The 16,506-nt window shown below is 39.3% G+C and overlaps 1 protein-coding gene across 2 annotated transcripts in view; it reads left to right on the forward strand.

Moving 5' to 3' along the window:
* The first annotated feature begins 734 nt into the window (after nucleotides 1–734).
* The window catches only part of KIAA0319 (KIAA0319 ortholog), a 116,857-nt gene continuing 101,085 nt past the window's right edge, over nucleotides 735–16,506 (forward strand). For both annotated transcript variants that reach the window (XM_027862468.1, XM_027862536.1), the window contains exon 1: nucleotides 735–870. The gene's annotated coding sequence lies outside the window, so the exon portion shown is untranslated. The remainder of the gene's footprint in view (nucleotides 871–16,506) is intronic.

Here is a 16,506-nt window from a genome sequence, read left to right on the forward strand (position 1 = left end):
ACTGTACATAGAAAATCAGGCAAAATGTATTTTCATATTAGCCATCTCACACACACACACACACTGCAAGAAAAATAAAGTGAGAAAAATGTACTTCAGTCTGCATTCAGAGTTCATCAGTTCTCTTTCTGGAGCTGGATAGCATTTTTCATCAGAAACACCTTTTCCAGAAGCAATTATAGTATTGGTTTGATGGTTGATGATTTCTACCAGAGCTGGAGATGATAGCAGCTATTGTGCAGGACAGTGCACGCCTTCAGGTGTGTTGCATCCGTTTTTCTGGGGTTTGAGACAGTGCATCTATGACTGGGCGTGTGCTTAAGGGGGAGGGAGGGAGGAGGGAGAGGCGCGGCGTGCGCGTTGTCCTGGTAACAGTGGTCCAGGCTGCATCACGCGCGCGCAGACCGGCACCTGCCAAAGCTTCCGCGGCCAAGGGGCCCAGGGGGCGAGCCACATCCTTCAGCGCGCCTGAGCTCCCCCCAGTTGTCCAAGCTGGTGTGGCCAGCGCTGGGGTAGGCGGGCGGTGCCCGTGCTGCAACTGCTGCCGCCACCGTCGCGGCTGCTCCTGCTCCCTCTGCCTGAGGCAAAGAGAGCAGCCGCCGCTGCCTCAGCACCGCAGGAAAACTACCCTGGGAACCTGAAGCTGCTTTGCAACAGCCTTCAGTCCAGAGGGAACGGTGGGGAAGAGGAATGAAGCGCTTCGCACTGATGGGTTGCTAACTTCGAATTCTTGACGGAATCTGTGTGCGAGGTTGTACAAGGAGATGATGACGGGGAAGGAGAGGAGCAGATGCTGCGATGAATGACGCTTCCAGGCCTGGGAGTCCGACAAGGAGGAGTATCTTCTGACTGAGCAGCGCCGATGTCCAGGTACGGTATCTGAACCTCCCCAATGGGTGCTGACGAAGTAATGAAGACTTGGAGCACTGATGTTGGAGGGCTATTTCAAAGACATGCAGAACAGCTAAATGGAGTGTAAGCCTAGGAGGAGATGGGAGCAGGTGCTGTGGGTTTTTTGTGGTTGTTCTGGTACCTTGCAGTTATCAATTCTGAGTGGAAGCGCTGATTGCTGCAGAGAAAATAATTGTTTGGGAGTGGGGTGGAGCCCAGGAATGGAAAGTGCTCTCAGCGGGCTGCCCAGCCTCATGGAATTAATTTTCTTTAGACTGGTTTTTCATTTGAAATGCTCTTGCCTAGTTTTACTTTGTCTAATCTTGTCACACTGGCTGAGAAGTCGGGAAGCCGCTGTGATCTATATTGGTGTAGGAAGCTTTCACACCGATGCGATCAAGGATCCATCCAAGCCATCACTTTGTCGCCTATTAACTTCACTGCATTAGCTTAGCCCAGACTGTAGTTTAAGGATTTTTAAGATTTTCACTTCTCTCCTTTTGAACTTCCTTAACTAACTGGCACGTTAATCTGAAAAGATGAAAGTCACCATTCTTTCTGTGAGTTTGTAATTCTCTTAATGGTAAGGAAGGAAAATGATGGTATGAGTACTTATGTGTAATTATCACTTGTTCATTTTTTAACCACTGATGGTTCTACAACATAGTCGTTTTGTGAAGAATAAAAATTTATGAACAAGAACAAGAAAGTTATAGTGTTAGCCACAAAAATAATTGAAGCCACCAAATATGTATTTTCAAATACATATTTTACTATAAAAATAGTAACCTCTGACAACAGATATACATTCAGACATACAAACCTCTATCAACACATTTATTCATATATACAAACAAGAACAATAGAAAGGGTTTTGTTATTGCTGTTAAAGGGAAAGGCGTTTATTGTTATCCTTATTGCTTTGAATGTGGAATGCATAATTGCTGAAAATATTTACAACCTGTTGTATAGAAGACCACAGCCAGAGGAGATACTGGAGATGTACAACAAGAATCCAGAACCATTCTTAGTGATTATTATTTTAAACTTGTGTTTTGATTTAAAGATGCTAAGCACATTGAAAGTATCAATTCAGATAAAACCTGAGGAGACATTGAATATGCATTTAGAAAAAGGAGCATACAAATACAGCATCCCAGGACTTCCTGGGGTGAGAGCTGTTTTAAACATTCACCATTGCCAACTCATAACTCTATGAAAGTGACCATACATTCATAAAAATTGCTACAGTTTAGTATATTCCCATTTAGAATTTAAAATAATATAACATCCACGTGAAATGTAACATCTGTAATTGTGTGTGAACTTAAAAAAGATGAGCTTGTTATTTAAATATTCATGATTTATACATAAACATTTGTTTCAAATAAATCAAAGGAAAAAATGCAATTTAAATTTCTTTAAATATGAAGATTGTATGTGCATTTGAAGTGGACTTTCCCTGGTACCATCAATATCATTTATTAATTGTGCTCAAAGCTTGTTCTCACACATTCATGATAGCAGGTCACCTTAAAATGTGTAAATTGGCAGTTTCCCAACATGTTAATTAATACGGGTACATTCACTAAATATAATAACAATTACATTTAAAACAGGGGAGGATCCTTGCTGAGGGAAGGAGATTAACCTGAATAACCTGTTTAAGACTTTAAAAAAGTCCATACTTTAAAGTAGGCTCTATTTTTATGATTGCATAGTGATTAGTGATTTCTACCCTACCTCCCTCCATTTTTATTTCCATGTAAGAATAAAAATGGTGGAATTTAATTAATATTTTTTGACCTTGAATAATCTTCTAATGGGGGCTTTTAGAATAGTCTAGGACATAGTCTATCTCTGGGATTTAACTTATAGCTAGATTAAGTAATGTGTGGGTGGGCTTCACCTCCTTCCCTTCCTGTCCTTTTCTCCCAATAGTATCTTGCAAAGAGATGAGGCTGCCTTGCTGGGAAATTCTGATTTTTTTTCAATCCACTTCCTTGTCTTTGCTCATAGGAAAATTATGTTTAGTAAGAGGTTAATTTGACCACTGCCTATGTAATTAAGACAATGCTGTCATAGAAACAGGTCAATTTAGACTCCTTAATTGTCTTCTTTCAATAAAATCATCTTCACTTTCTTTATCTCACTTTAATGTGAGAAGCAATGTGGATAAGAGTTGACCTAGGGGTTAGGAAGATCTGAGTTCAAGTCCCATTTCTGCCACATATTGACTGTGTGACCCACAGCATGCCATGCAAGTATTAAATGAAAAAATACATGTCAAGTGCTTTATAAACCTTTAAACATAATGTAAATGACAGCTATTTGTAGCTAGGTGGCACAATGGATAGAGCATTGGACATGGAATCAGAAAGACATGAGCCCAAATCAGGCCTCAGACACTTGTGACCTTGAGCAAGTCACTTGGCTGCTGTCTGCCTCAGTATCCTCATCCAAAACATAACATGGGGGAAATAATAGCACCTACTTCTCAAGGCTCTTTAGAGAATAAAATGAGATAATATTTGTAAAGCAGCTTACAAGCTTTAAAGTGCTGCTTATAAATGCTAGCTATTATTAATTATGATTATCAGCATAACTTTTCAGCAATATTCAAGACATTTTCTCCTATTTTGGAATCAGTGACCACTCACCCTGCTTGTTACCTTCAGCTATTTTCCTTTTGAGCTCTAAAAGAAGGTGAGTCGTGTTGCCAATATTGTGAGCTTTTTAAGTCTTCTTTGATTTCCATGTTTACCAATGTACCAGAAACTTAAAATCATGGAATTTTCTAATTCAAAGGAACCTTAAACTAACCTAAGTCTGTTTCCTTAGATAGATTTCTGGCTGCTAGATAATCAGGGTTTTGTTTCAGTGTACAAATATCTACATATATATGAATGTTTATGCATAGGTCACTGGTTGTAGTCCAAAGAAGGGAAGAACAATTAGCAAAGGAAATATTTATGATATCTCTTACATTTAGGTTGCTTGGGCTAATTATTTGTCAATAAGATCATAAATTCATTGAATAAAAATGGACTTTATAGGTCCCTTGGTTGACAGGGTTCAAATATAGTGTCCTTTGACAGTATTGTGGCCTGCAACACTCCCAAGTATGGCCTGAACCAGATTAAAATATAATTGGGAAATATTTAACAAAAGAAATAAAAATACAATAAAACATAGATAATGTTAATATGTGGTTTTCTTAGTTAATATGAAGCCTTTAGGGATCTTTATGTACAGGTTAATAGATTAATAAATTATATTAATAAATTAATTAACAATTAATAGGTTGATAGCCCCAGTTTCTGTTTGAGTTTGACACCGTATCCAACCATCTCTCTATCTCAGTAATCTTTTCTAAAGCATTCAAGCAGCACCTGATTGATCAGAGTTGTACACTATTCTAGTGCATTCTCTTATAGATAATTCACTATCTCACAAGTAGGTACATTCTATTTTTGAGCAGCCAAAATTATTAGAAAGTTTTTCCTTTAATATTAAGCCCAAATAGGCCTCCTGGTAATCTACCTATTGTATCTGGTTCAGCCTTCTGGAACTATCTAGAATATCTTCTTCTTCTTGATAATCTTTTGGATTTTTGAAGATAGCTATCATGATTTCTTCTCCCCTTAATCTTTTTTTTCTCCAAACTAAACACCTAGCTCTTTCAATTATTCTTTACATGATATTATTTCAGTCTGAATATTTTTAATCTCAATTTTTTTCTCTAGTGTAAGCTAACCTTCTCGAGCATCAAAACATTTTCTTTATTTTTAATTTTAAAAACATTTTATTGGTACTTTTTGTTTTACTTCTGTATCTTTATTTTTAATTTTTTTCCAATTACATGTAAAAAATTTTAACATTTTTTAAAAATTTTGAATTCTAAATTCTTTCCCTCCCTACCTTCCCCTACTTCTGTTTTTTCTAATCTGTCCCTCTCTTACCCTTTCCAGAGAGCCATCCCTTAAAACAAAGAGCAAGAGAAAAAGAGAAAAAGAAAACAGTTTAGTAAAACTAAACAACACATCTTACATATACAGTGATCCACACTCATAGTCATCCACATCTGCAAAAAAAAAAAAAATGGGAAGAGATAACTTCTCATAGTTTTTGGGGGGAGCCTGGTTTGGTCATAATTTAACAGCATTCAGTTTTGATTGTTTTGTTGTTGTTGTTTCTATTTACAATGTTTTAGTCCTGTATTTTTTTTGTGGTTCTGCTTGCTTCACTTTGCATCAATTCAAATAAATCTTCCCTCATTTCTTTGTACACTTCACATTCATAGTTTCTTACAGCATAATAATATATATGCTGCATCTCACCACATCTAGGTTAGGAAAGGTGGGATATGGAAGCTGCACTTCTCTGGCATGAAGAATTGAGGAAAGAAGTTAAAAAAAAATCCATTACATGTGTACATACTGTATCCTTCAAGAGGAACATGAGGTCTTTGAGGAAAGAGATTGTTTTGTTTTTGCCTATTACGGTAGCCAGCATTTGTCATTGCCAACATATTTCACAAAAAAGCCTCATAGCTCTTAGCTTATTGGTAGATCAGGGTTCTGATTTCAAGAACCCTCTTCTCCTGGTCTTCTTCCTTGTGTCTCATAGGGGCTCAGCATCTCCAGTTTCCTTCCCTACCTAGCCCTAAATTCAGGCATCTAATTGCAAGAGGCATGATTAAATAGTAGTTCATCTGAAAAAAAAAAGTCTGGGGATTTTAGTGGACTTTTAACTGGGTGGTGCAGTGGATAGAGTGCTGGGTCTTCAATTAGGAAGACCTCAATACAAATCCAACTTTAGACACTTAATAGTTGTATGACCCTGAGCAAGTCACTTAACGTCTGTTTGACTCAATCTCTTCAACTGTAAAATGTCCAACTCCATTTGGGGTTTTCTTGGCAGAGATATTGGAGTGGTTTGACATTTCTTTCTATAGCTCATTTTACAGATGAGGAACTGAGGCAAACAAGGTTACGTGACTTGCCCAGGGTCACCCAGAGGCCAGGTTTGAACTCAGGAATTTGAGTCTTCCTGACTTCAGACCCAGCACTCTATCCATTGTGCCACCTACCTGTCACCAAACCACTAATAACGGTACCCAACTTCTTGGGTTTTTGTAAAGATCAAATGAGGTAGTTGTAAAGTGCTTAACACAGTGCCTGGTACATAGTAGGTGCTATATAAATGCTTATTTCCCTTCTTCTCTACTAGAAGTTGTTTTTTGTTTTTTGTTTTTTAGGCAATTAGGGTTAAGTGACTTGCCCAGGGTCACAAAGCTAGTAAATGTCAAGTGTTTGGTCTGAGACCAGATTTGAACTCAGGTCCTCCTGACTTCAGGGCCAGTGCTCTATCCACTTCGCCACCTAGCTGCTCCCCCCACTAGAAGTTGTTAATGGTATGATATGGAAGCCAAGGAAGCTCCAGTGATTCAGGTAACATCAAGAAGTATAGGGGCTAAAAATAAAGAGGTGATGGTCTCCTTGTGCTCTGTCCTGGTCAAATTCCATTCCTTGGGGCACATTTTAGGAAGGCCCTTGATAAACTGGAGAATGTCCAGAGAAGGGCAACCAAGATACTGAAGGACACTATGATCATTGAGAATTTGAAGGAACTGTGGATGTTTAATCTAAAGAAGAGAAGATTTTGGTATAATATGTATGCTACCTTTGAGTACTTGGAAAGACTACCATGAAGAAAAGGGCCCCAGAGCTAGGAGAAATGGGTGAAAATTATAAAGAGGTATTTTTGGGCTTGATTTAAGGGGAAATTATTACAGCTATCACAAAATGGATTGGGCTACCTTGGAAAAATAATGGGTTATCCAGTACTTGAAGTCTTTAAGCAAAGACTGGGTGACCATTTGTTGGGTATGTTGTAGAGGGGATTTTTTCAGGCATAATTGGACTAGAAAAGTCCCTACCAACATGAAATTCTGTACTCTGATCTGTTCAAAGTCCCTAGAAGAAAGGTAGGGAACAGGGACAAATAGGAATGGGAGCATTAGAAAGAAGGCATTAAAAGGTTAGTGGCTTCTTCTCCATCATTCTTCCTCTCAGGGGCTAACGGTGGTCTTGGATCTTTCTCCCCCTATGAGGGGCCTAGTGGGGTTGTCTTCTTTTGTATAGAACTTAAACTTCCCAAAATTTCATGTGCAAACAATTTCTATTCCTTTATTGATTTTCATTGAGAAATTCACAGAATTGCAAATTCACAGAACCTCAGTTTGAGGCAATTTGGATTTCTGAAGCCATTAAGCCTACCCCATAACTACAAAAATCCTTTTTACAGTTCTGTTCATTCTTATTTTCTTTTGGAGAGTACCAGTGCTGAAGATGAGGGTGATTACAGTGACAGTAACAACCATTATTGGTTATGAATCTGGAAAATGACAATTCAGTTTACTAGAATTTATTAAGTGACTGCTTGGTGTAGGGCACTGTCCAGGGTGCTACAAATGCAAAAACCAAAACAAAGCAATCCCTGCCCTCTATAACTTCTATCCTATGTTGTCTTTCATGACAGTGCTATCTGTTTTCAGAATATTGAGTATCTGAAAGGCCTGCAAGGGAAGGTTTTCAGAAAGTATGTGTTGCAAATCACAAATTGCCTTTCCCTTTAATGGCTACCTCCAGTCATCAATAGAAAAGGAAGTGTTAACTACAGTGGCCTGAGGGCAGTGAACAGTGGATGGTCTCTCAGGACGTGCTTTGGTATAGGAGAAGGCAAAATGTTCTTTGTCTAGCTCCAGAGACATGAAGAGAAACTGTGGGAAGAACACTCAGAAACATTTTCATACCCTCTTTAGGTTACTAAATGTTCAAAATCTGTGTATATACTACATGATCTTTATCTGCTGAATCCCAGAGATCATTTCTGAATGTTTAGGCAGCCTCTTCTAGACCGGCCATGCTCTGTATTTGTTTGTTTGTTTTTTTTTTCAGTCAACTCAATAGAAAGTTTTAGTACATTTTCAAAAATGATTCATTTATCCCGTTATCATCAGGAGGACTGGTCTACCAATTCAGCATTCTTTCCTTACCTTCTCTTGTACCATTCCTGGTAAGCCAACAATAATTCCTTTACCTAATGTCTGGAATTCTAGTGTTAGGTGAGAACTCTCTGGCTGTTGATTAGAAATCAGGAATATAATGTAAAGAGATGCAGAGTTCATGCCCTTGTTAGTTTCAGGTCTAATTATTATTGATTTTGGCTGAACAAAAAAATCATATTTCTTAACATCTGCATGTATCACTCGTCTTTCCCCCCAACTATCCAAAGAAGCTTGATGTATAGCTTGCTGAGTCCAAGCTTACAACCTTTTTGCAGGGGTGGTCTTTGTGACAGTGTTCCACCCCTTGACATCTATCTCTGGGCTTCTGGCTCAACTGTAGAACTGTATATAGCAAAGAACAAAGCATCTGCTCAGCCAGGAGTCAGTGAACTATTTAGTTAGGGAGAGTCTGAAGTGACTCTATGGAGAAATGAAAATGCTAAGATGATGGAAAGCTAAACATTTCCCAGAATCAGGCAGTCCATTTGAAGGCCTACGGCACACGTGCAAGGTTTCATCTTTCAGCAATTTTTTTCCTAATGTGGAAGCAATGTCTTCAGTAGTACATAATCCTGATGTTTTACAGGACTGAGGCTGTGATACAGACACATTAAGTAATTAGCTCTTCTCCATAAAATGATAATAATGTTTATACTGCGCACTTGACAGTGTTATTGTGAGGAAAATGCTTTGGAAACTTTAAAGAGCTATGAAAATGTGAGTTGTTTATTATCATTATTAATTATTATTGTCATTATCCTTGAATTTTAAGGTGATGGAGGTATGCAGTTTGGAATTAGCAGGCTGAAAATTTCCAGTTGAAATCTGTGCATCCTTGACTCTTCGTAGCTTTCACTTCAATATTCAGTTCAAAGTGTACTGTCATTTCTTTCCAAAATGTATCACAAACTCATCCTTTTCTGTCTATTTCCACTGCCACTGCATTGGTTTAATCCCTTGTCACCCCTTGTCTACATTACTTCGCTAGTTTCCTAATTGATTCTTCTGTGCTACTCTCCCTGCACCCTCTAATCAGGCATACCACTATCCAATTAATCTTCACAGAACATTGCTTTTCCCATGTCACTCCCTTGATGAGAACCTCTGGGGACTTTATTACTGGAATGGATTTGTTCCAAATTTTTGGTCTTGTGCATAAACCACCCCCTCCCCACTTTGGCCACACACACACACACACACACACACTCACTCACACACACACACACCCCTTGCCCATCCAACCTTGATTTTTTACTGTTATTACTTTTACATGAATCCTTTCTTTCTTCCCTAGCTATTATCTCCTTCCACCTCCAAATTACCTTTCATTTATTTTTCCTAGGCTTGGTGAACATGTCTCCCCTGAGAGAATGCAAATTCCTTGAGTGTCAGGGGCTGATCCCTAGCAACTAGAACAATGATGGGTGTGTCCTAGTAGCTTAATAAGTATTGATTGCCTAAACTGATCTCCTTATTGCCCTCCATTTTCTACTCCCCCCACCCCTTGCCAAAAACCTGGAATGATCTCTTCTCTCCTTCTCTTCCCACGAACAGAATGCTTAGGGGCAGGTAGGTGGCACAGTGCACAGAGCACCGGCCCTGGAGTCAGGAGGACCTGAGTTCAAATCTGGCCTCAGACACTTGACATTTACTATCTGTGTGACCCTGGGCAAATCACTTAACCTAGCCTAGCCAAACCAAACAAACAAAAAAAACCCAGAATGCTTAGCACTTCCTTCAGGTCAGTTCTTTCTTTTCCATGAAGCCTTTCTTAGCTACCCTAGCCAATATGAGCTTTCTCTTCTCTGGATCCCTACTTGATTACCTACTGTAAGGTTCTGTGATTTCATTAGTGTGACTTCACCAATGCAGATCACTAACTCTGTAAGAGAGATAGTCAAGTATAATAGAAAGAGTCCTGGATTTGGGATCAAAAGACTGGAGTTCAAGTCTTGACAATTCTGCTTACTAACTGTGTGGTTTTGGGTAAGTCACTTTTCCTCTTAGAGCCTCAGGTTCTCCACATGTAAAATAAGAATGATCATACTGGCAATGCGGTGTAGTAGAAGGAGTGACAGTCTACAGGAGGTGGAGAAAAAGTGCTGGGCTTAGAGTCTGAGAGGCCTAGGTTCGAATCCTTCCTCTGATATTTACTAATTGTGTGACCACAGATAAACCAATGTCTCAGAGCCCAAGTCTCCGTATCTTAAAATGGAGGGATTTCCAGAGTGTCCACATTAAAGGGTTGTTATGAGGACCAGAAAAGATCACGTATACAAAGTATTTTGGAAATGTGAAAGCAACATATAAATGTCAGCCATTACTGTCATTGCTGCCTACTATATGGAGAAGTTTTTGTTGTTGTCTGAGGCAGATTTGAGCTCAGAAAATGAGTCTTCCTGATTCCAGGCCCAGCACTCTATCCACTTTGCCACCTAGCAGCCTTTTATGGAGAGATAGCATGACATAATAGATAGAGGACCAGCTTTGGAGTGAGGAAGGCTGAGGTTCAAGCCTGTGGTTTTAGCTCTTGCTCCTTTTGGACTACTGTCTTCCCTTTTCCCATGCAGAACAGAACCTCAACAATCTGAACAATTGGTTTTAGCAACTAGGTAACTCTGGAAGATTAGAAGGGTTTAGGTGAGTGGTTGTGTATGACTATAGTGTTTTATGAAGACTTGGAGGTCTCTGATTACAGTGTAATGATAATTAGCTAATAATAATAGCTAGTATTTATATAGCACTTTAAGTTTTTGCAAAGTACTTTACATCTCTGGTCTTTGCAACAACTCTCTGAGGTAGGTGCTAGATATGCTTTTGCTGAATGAATAGAACACAGGAGTAGGTAGTGCACCATTTCCTACAACTTTTGGATTTATCATTAAGAATCCCTTTGAGGGTCAGCTAGATGGCACAGTAGATAGAACTCTGGCCTTGGAGTCAGGAGGACCTGAGTTCAAATCCGGCCTCAGACACTTACTAGCTATGTGACCCTGGGCAAGTCACTTAACCCCGATTGCCTCACCAAAAAGCAAAAAAAAAAAAAAAAAGAACCCCTTTGGCCTCTGGAGCCTCTAAAAACAGCAGAGGCTTGTTTTGGTTGCAAGCTGCATTCATGTTTTGCAGCCTACCCTGGAGAGGCAGCATGGTCTATGCACTAGAAAGAACACTTAGATTTTAACCAACTTAAGATTTTAAAACAATGTACCAAAGATGGCAGTAAGAACTAACAACCTGGGGTCCAGTGTTATCTCTACCTGTGTGACTTCAGAGAAGTCACTTCTCTCTGGGCCTCAGTTTGCTCGTCTGTAAAATGAAATATTGAGCTAGGTGATGGCCAAGGCTCTTTCCAGGCAAGGTTTGTCCAATCTACTCTGTTCTCCAGGCTCCAGACTGCTTGGCCAGACCCATGACCACTGCCCAGGAGCTAATGTAGATTAACATCTTCTCTGCCCCATCCCTCAAAGCTCTCTCACACGACAGCCATGCAGCCTGGAACTTAGTCACCTGGAAGGACCTGCAAATACCTGTACTCACTAGAGTATCTTCTGTTACCAGATTAGTGGCTATTGAAGTCCAGTTGTGTATAACTCTCTGGTAGTAAATGGAACTATCAGATAAACTCAGGAGCCAGGTGGGTGCTTATGGATTGGAGCCCACTGGGCCAGCAGAGGAGAACAAATTATGTTCTTCCCTTGATAGAAGGCTGTGTTAGCAGTGGCATGTTCATATGAGATGTCAAATCACTGCAAGATAGTGGCGGACAAAGTTTTCTTAGTATTTCAGGTTTTAAAGCTTAGAACTGCACTAAGACTTTTGGGGCATCCAGTATAGTCAGTGAGGGAGGAATAAAAGAAAGGAAGAAATGATGGGCATACCCTAACTAGCGACGTTAATTGGTGCCTTTAAAAACAGCAGTGGCAGGGAGTTATTTAGCTCCATAGGAACAATGTTATATATATTATCAATGTGAAAAAGCATTCTGCCCACCTCCTGACAGAGAGGTGATGAATTCAAAGTATTTAATGAGATATACATTTTTGGACCTGGTCAATGTGGGGAACTGTTCTGCTTGACTTTTTTTTTTTTAATAAAAGACTGTGTTTTTTCTAGGGGAGTTACCAATATAGTTGCCAAAAAAAGAAGTAGAAGAGAAAGAAAAGAGGGTCATTGAAGCACTGTCCTTCCTCAGAGCTACCACAACTCTCCTACATATTGACACATTATGGTAGCCAGAGAACTGAAAGAAGCCTCCCTTCCTATGGGTATTTGTGTACCCCACAATATTGGTGACATAATGTTGACCTGGCCAGATAAGGCCACAGTGACAGAGGCAATAGATTAGATGGTGGCCCCTATGGCAGACAAGAGGTAGGAAATTAACCCTAAGAAATGTCAAGGTCCAGCCAACTCAATCAGTGGAATATAGCAGAGGGGGAAAGCCCAGCGGATTCCAGGTACAGACTGGAATAAGTTACTGACTCTTGGTTCCCTACAATTTAAGAGGAAGCCCAGGGACATATTGGACTCTTTAGATTTTGGAAAATCCATATTCACCTCCTGGATATCCTAATGGTCCCCATTCACTAAGTCACACTTGTGGTTACAAGTCAGTGTCTTTCAAGTGGGTTCCAGAACAGGCTACAGCCCTGAAAGATGTAAAGTAGGCTGTCCAGCATTCTCTCCCCTTCAAGGCCCATGTTTCTGGAGGTCTCTATCAATAAAGGGTAGACAGAGGGGTAGCCTTTGGCAGGCACGAAAGGATGGCAGCCATTCAATATATTGCTTTGAAAAGCAATTACTTGCCTCTTCCTGGGCCCTAGTTGCTACTGATTAGGTGACACAGGGTCATGCAATAACTTTTTGTCCAAAGTTGCCTATTATGAGGTGGGAGATGCAAGATGGTCTCTTCTAGCAAGATAGATATATATGATGCTTCTATTGCTAAATGGAAATTATATTAGAAATCATGCTCACCTGCACTAATACCTCTGGTATTAATGCTCTTTGCAAATAGGTGGTAACTATGCCAGGAAATGAGGCCTCTAGTACAGACTCTAGAACCCTGCCTCCTCTGCTGGCTCAGTAGTCTCCAGCCAATAAGGACCCACCTGGCTCCTAAGGAATGCCATTTTTTCTGGTTATCTGATGGTTCCATTTACTACCAGATAGGCATACACACCTGGACTTCAATAGCCACTGATCCAGTAATAAAAGATCCTAGTGAGTGCAGGTATTGGCAAGTCCTTCCAAGTGATTTAGCTCCAGGTTTGTGAGAGACGTTTGAAAGATGGGGCAGAGAAGATATTAATCTATACCAACTCCTGGGCAGGGGCCATGGGTCTGGCCAAGTGGTCTACGGCCTGGAGAACACAGGATTGGACAAATCTTGCCTGTTGATCTAGCAAATATATGCTATACTGAACACCTGAAATGTGCCAGCATGCTGTTACAGACATTTTCAGACATAGCCTCACCCTTTGAAGAACGTATGGACGAGAAATTTGGAAATCTTCAGATTACTTGGGGAAATTTGGAAAATGTTCTTTCTAGTATACTGAAAGGTCAAAGAAAAGAAGTCAGAATCTGGTGAATTTTTAAAAAGCATCACATTTCTTCACAGTCCCTCTTCCAATATTAGGACAGGTTAGGTTTAACATGAATGTTCCTTGCTTAATGGAAAGGAAAATTCCTGTTAATTTGACTGTTTATAAGTTTGGATTTGGGAACATTGAGTATTTTTTTTAAAGTGAGGCACAATGGTATTGTTCTTATTTAATAATTCCAGAAGTACCTAGAAGTCTTGATATTGACAAAAAGACATGGTGAGTTTGCCTTCAGTTTATAGTTCATGCTGATATGCAAATTAGCATTTCATTATCTTTTCAAGAGCTCTGTTATGCATTCATTTACAAGATTTATATTTCAGCAGTTATAAAACTGAACAGTAATTATGTTTGCTTAGATTTTCAACAGAACAATTACCTTCTTCACTGAACTATATTTTAAACAATTTTCTCTTTGGCAGACTAAAGAAGTCAAGTTATGGTTTCTTATTTTAAAGAACTGCTGGTGAATATCCATGCCACGAGCAAACTCATCTGTTATTCTGTATTTATGTCCCTGCATTGAATGGTCTTAAAACATCAGAATGTGAATGGTCATTATTACAAAGTGTTCCTCTTTCAGATTATCTTTGGTATGTCAGCTAAAGACATTTTACTTCACAGATAAGCTGCTTAGATAAATATGAGATGATAAAGACCTCTTTAGTACTTTTTATTTTTCTTGACCTTCTTCCTCCACAATTTTCTTCTTGTTTTTGTGTTGAAATTAAACTTACTGCCAGTTGATAAAAAAAGTTTTAAAAAATCACATGTATTTTTAAAAATTCATGTTTTTCATTTTAGGCTATCAGAAACTCTGATGTTTCTCTTGATGAATTGTGTTAATTAAAGAATCATAGAGGGGCAGCTAGGTGGCGCAGTGGATAGAGCACCAGCCCTGAAGTCAGGAGGACCTGAGTTCAAATCTGGCCTCAGACCAAACAGTTGCCACTTACTAGCTGTGTGACCTTGGGCAAGTCACTTAACCCCAATTGCCTAAAAAAAAAAAAAGAATCATAGAATTGGAAGTCACCTTGGAGATCATCTAGCATAAACTTCTATGCAGTAAAGGAATCCCTTTTCTAATATCCCTGACACATTGTTATCTACCCTCTCCTGGAACAGGTCCAGTGATGATGAGCTCATTCTCTTAAAATATAGCACTTAAATGTTGTTCTTTTTTTACTGAATAAAAATCTACTCTTCTGTCAGGGAGTTGGTCCAGCTCCCCAGCCTAGAGGGCCCAAAATGTAATCACAGAAAGTAAAAAGACAGATTGAACAAGGTTATTAACTGTAAATATGTAGCTACACAGCGGTGGTCCCTTTACTGAAGCATGAAAAAATTCCTTGATTGAATTTGAAAGGGAGCCTGATCGTTGGTTGGGCAAAATATTAGCCATGTCCTCAGGTTGCCCTTAAAAGATAAACAGTTTGAGAGTGGATTAGAATCAGCATGCTGGGAACAGCTTTGTGGTTGTACAGAGTGGAGAGTGGGAGTCAGGATTTATCTTTCCTCTTCCCACATTGACTGTGGGACTGTGGGATCAAAAACTATTTGATCAATCGGAGATACTCTATCCAGGGTTTGAGAGCTTATCAGTTTGGGAAAATTCAGGGGGAAGCCAGCTGTGGAGCAGTGACACACATTCCCCAGTCTGTGGCTTCAGACACAGTGGCAGTTACTTGACAGAGATAAAAATTTCAGGGAAGATCTAGTATTTTCAATCAATAGAGGAGCTGCAGGAAAAGAGAAATTTAATTTCCTGTCTTATCTTAGGTAAAAACTGTAATTCATTGAAATCATGCTACCATGTTTGCCACTCTACCAATACTACTTCAGGAGTGACCCACTTGGGAAAGAGAACCATTTTGTATTTTTCTTTGCTTCATAGATGCCATGGCCAAGAAAATTGATCATTGAGTGGACAGCCTACTGATGACAAATCTCTTGATATAGTTAGTCTGGTCTACAGAAAGCAGCCATGGGCTGTTGCCAGAATTTGACTAAAAGGCTTTTTCAGAAGGGTACAAACTCTCAGAACTCATATTCCATTGGCATAACTTTTGAAAATCTCCACTTTGCAATTGGAGTAAACATTGGAAAAGGAGCATTGGAGTAAGAGTTGGAAGGAGCATGGAACTAGGAATTTACAGAGAGCAGGGGAATATTGTTACTATCATGTTAAATTTAATATATATGTTTTTAAAAACCATGTGTAATATTTCATAGGTTCATATACATAGTCTCCTGGAGCTGCCCAGGAACTCCTCCTCTCACTAGAAGGCTGGATCTCAGAACTCTAGAAATTGAAGTTGCTAGAGAGGCGACCATAAGCCTGAAGCTGCCTGGAAGTCCCATTTTGTTTCTCCAGGAAGCTGGATTATGAAACTTTCCAAGAATCAGTATTGTCTAGGAAGTTTTTCCTCATCTTTCTAAAAAGCTGGGGACTATTGAACTGGAATGTGGGGATATTATGATATGCACAGAAATAACTACTGTGAAATAGGACATAGACTCATAGAGAAGCATAAACAGTGCTGAGGGAGAAAGATCATTTGAAAATGGAAAGATTAGTGAAGACTTCATGGAGGAGGTGGCATTTAAGGTTAAGATTTAAAAATTTTTTCTTAGTGTGAATTTAACAAACATCAACAAGTACAAAGAATAGAAAAAAGGATTGTATATGAGACTATGCAATACTATATATAGTTTTTTAAAAGTATATGTGAAATTTAAAATGACAGTAACAATACTTCCCTGCTTGTCTATATCCCCATCTGAACTTCCATTTTCTTCTATGTATTTTGCAGTGTTTCATTGATGCTTTTACTTTTTTTTTTTTAATCAGGATTACAACCTACTCATTGCCCCTACAACTTCCCCAATAGAAGCCCTCTCTTCTAACAAAGTGTAATCAAGCAAACCAATTCACCA

Source organism: Vombatus ursinus, unplaced genomic scaffold (genome assembly GCF_900497805.2).
Source record: "Vombatus ursinus unplaced genomic scaffold, bare-nosed wombat genome assembly UNPS02000577.1, whole genome shotgun sequence".
In the NCBI taxonomy this organism is placed as follows: domain Eukaryota; kingdom Metazoa; phylum Chordata; class Mammalia; order Diprotodontia; family Vombatidae; genus Vombatus; species Vombatus ursinus.